General features: G+C 49.1%; 1 non-coding gene across 1 annotated transcript; it reads right to left on the reverse strand.

Annotated features, from left to right (window-relative positions):
• Positions 1-300: 300 nt before the first annotated feature.
• Trnar-ccg (transfer RNA arginine (anticodon CCG)) lies at positions 301-373 on the reverse strand. Its single transcript has one exon. It is a non-coding gene; the product is annotated as a tRNA-Arg (tRNA).
• Positions 374-3,147: the final 2,774 nt, after the last annotated feature.

Consider the following 3,147-nt stretch of genomic DNA (forward strand, 5'->3'; position numbering starts at 1 on the left):
GGATGGTGATTTGCGCTGAAAAATCAAATCTTTCTAATTCTGCTTACCACAAGAAATAAACATTAAAAAGAGACGAGTCGCTTTTCAGGCGCACAATCTCCAACTTTTGCGCTACAACTGCTTAACGGCTATAGTTATCTTTCCTTACTCATCGATTGCTGGATGGTAATTATTTTGTTTTCCATGTTTTCTGCTCTCGTATCCTGTCTAGCAGCGTTAGCTATGAGAAAGTCGCAACATCGTCTTTGTTTCAAGTACTCCTTTGAGAATCATAAGCGAAGGGAAAAGTAAAAATTGTTGTACTCCTGGTGGGACTCGAACCCACAATCCCCGGCTCCGGAAACCGATGCCTTATCCATTAGGCCACAGGAGCAGGCGGCAGCTGACCTCCTTATCAAGCACACATAGCAAAGTACTAGGCGACTTGTATCGTTGTGGCTCTGATAAGCGAGATAACGTTTGTCAGGGGGGGGGGGGCAGACACCCCTTGCGTAAGCACACACATAGCTGCCACGCGTTTCCTCAGTCGCTCGTTGGCGCGTTGTTATAGCAGAATGAATACGAACAATCGGATAATGCGACAGCATAGTAAAGTTTTACATAAATGGAAAGTTGCTTTACAGGCATTAGCAAATTTCCCATTAACCTATATGAACGGTACAACGGTGAAAAGTTATTGCGGATTTAGTATCATCATATCAGCTGTTGATTATTACGAAAACATGGTAGTAACGTGAACGATATAGTGTAAAGAAGACTTCATACTGTTTTTCGAATTGTCATAAAGTATATTTCAGATTATCAGAAGAATCGCTCACAAAAGTATTACTTACGCAATCCTGAATATGAGTGGCTTTCAACGCTCGATCGCTCAACATTCACCTTCACACTTAACATTCTACAGCAAATCATTGGTTATCAGAAGAACGCCAGAAGTGGGAACTTCCAAACATACTGGACGTCAACCTCCTTCTGCCCCACTCCTAGATCTCCGGGGGTTCACTGAAAAGAAGACCCCCGTCCTCTTTAATAGAGAATGAAAGGGCCTTATTGTGTGCAGGACAGAGGATACTTGCAGTTCAGAATCTTTATCGTCCACCCTGTTCTGATGAGGGATGCAGAGCGTAAAAAAACACCATTTCACTTTCGCTTCCTCTTGTTGTTCAGACGAAATACACTAGGCGCCAAACACATAAATGCTACAGGAAGAGAAACTCCAGTCAGCTGCTGTTATGTGGCTTGCTCGCAGGCCGAAACTGTATAGCTTTGTCGAAGAGCCGAACTGGGTTGGATAAAAACAACGGCAAAAATATATATCGCAATCTAGATTAGCAACAGTTTACAATGGTTTAGTAATACATACTAACTTTACAATTCGTAATTGAAGTCTGATGATATGGATAGTTCAAATTTCACTTGCACTGGTCTGTCTTTCAACTTGGTCTAGTGCTAAATCTAGTAATCGATGCCTAACGTCATTTGTATAATGTTCTTTTCGGCTCTTCTTATGATTTGTCTTAAGGCAGTCGCTGAGGCGGGGTCCTTTGTTGAAGTAGTGTCCTTGAGTTACTCAGTGAAGCCTCGTGGGTCCATATATTCGCGATCGCCAGGTAGTGTCCACCTGGAAACGAAGAGGGTTGTTCGGAAAGTAGATTCCGATCGGTCGCGAAATGGAAACAACAGTGAAAACCTGCCGAAGCTTTGCACATATTTTTTAGGCAGTGTCTCTAGTATGCCTCTCGATAGCTTCGAGTCGCTCTTTCCAGTTATGAATGCACAGTGAGCGTGTAAAAATGCCTGGCACAATAGTGTGTTCCGCCAAGTATGAGGGTCTGGTGAGAGATTGCGCCAGAGTCATGTAGCCCACATAACACAGTCGTCTTGCGGTTCATTCTCCGTGACAATTCTCGGCCGCACTCTGCAGTGGCAATGAAGATGCTCCTGCAGTGTTTTCGATCGGAACTGTTTCATCAATCGCAATACAGCCCGCAACTGTATGCCCCTGAGTTTCATCTCTGCTCACATGGACCGCTGGCTGTAAACACATCTGAGCACAGACAACCAGCTGCAGAGCAGGGTGGAGAATTGGCCCCGGCTGCCTTTTATGACGAGTGTATCGGAAAGTTGGCACAAATCTACGAGAAATATCGCGATTTTGACAGTGGTTTCCATTTCGCGAACGGTCGGAACTTACTTTCCGAGTAGCCCTGGTATACGTCTGCCGCAAGGCGGATCCAGGACATACACTCCTGGAAATGGAAAAAAGAACACATTGACACAGGTGTGTCAGACCCACCATACTTGCTCCGGACACTGCGAGAGGGCTGTACAAGCAATGATCACACGCACGGCACAGCGGACACACCAGGAACCGCGGTGTTGGTCGTCGAATGGCGCTAGCTGCGCAGCATTTGTGCACCGCCGCCGTCAGTGTCAGCCAGTTTGCCGTGGCATACGGAGCCCCATCGCAGTCTTTAACACTGGTAGCATGCCGCAACAGCGTGGACGTGAACCGTATGTGCAGTTGACGGACTTTGAGCGAGGGCGTATAGTGGGCATGCGGGAGGCCGGGTGGACGTACCGCCGAATTGCTCAACACGTGGGGCGTGAGGTCTCCACAGTACATCGATGTTGTCGCCAGTGGTCGGCGGAAGGTGCACGTGCCCGTCGACCTGGGACCGGACCGCAGCGACGCACGGATGCACGTCAAGACCGTAGGATCCTACGCAGTGCCGTAGGGGACCGCACCGCCACTTCCCAGCAAATTAGGGACACTGTTGCTCCTGGGGTATCGGCGAGGACCATTCGCAACCGTCTCCATGAAGCTGGGCTACGGTCCCGCACACCGTTAGGCCGTCTTCCGCTCACGCCCCAACATCGTGCAGCCCGCCTCCAGTGGTGTCGCGACAGGCGTGAATGGAGGGACGAATGGAGACGTGTCGTCTTCAGCGATGAGAGTCGCTTCTGCCTTGGTGCCAATGATGGTCGTATGCGTGTTTGGCGCCGTGCAGGTGAGCGCCACAATCAGGACTGCATACGACCGAGGCACACAGGGCCAACACCCGGCATCATGGTGTGGGGAGCGATCTCCTACACTGGCCGTACACCACTGGTGATGTCGAGGGGACACTGAATAGTGCACGGTAC

Source organism: Schistocerca cancellata, chromosome 1 (genome assembly GCF_023864275.1).
Source record: "Schistocerca cancellata isolate TAMUIC-IGC-003103 chromosome 1, iqSchCanc2.1, whole genome shotgun sequence".
NCBI classification, from domain to species: Eukaryota; Metazoa; Arthropoda; class Insecta; order Orthoptera; family Acrididae; genus Schistocerca; species Schistocerca cancellata.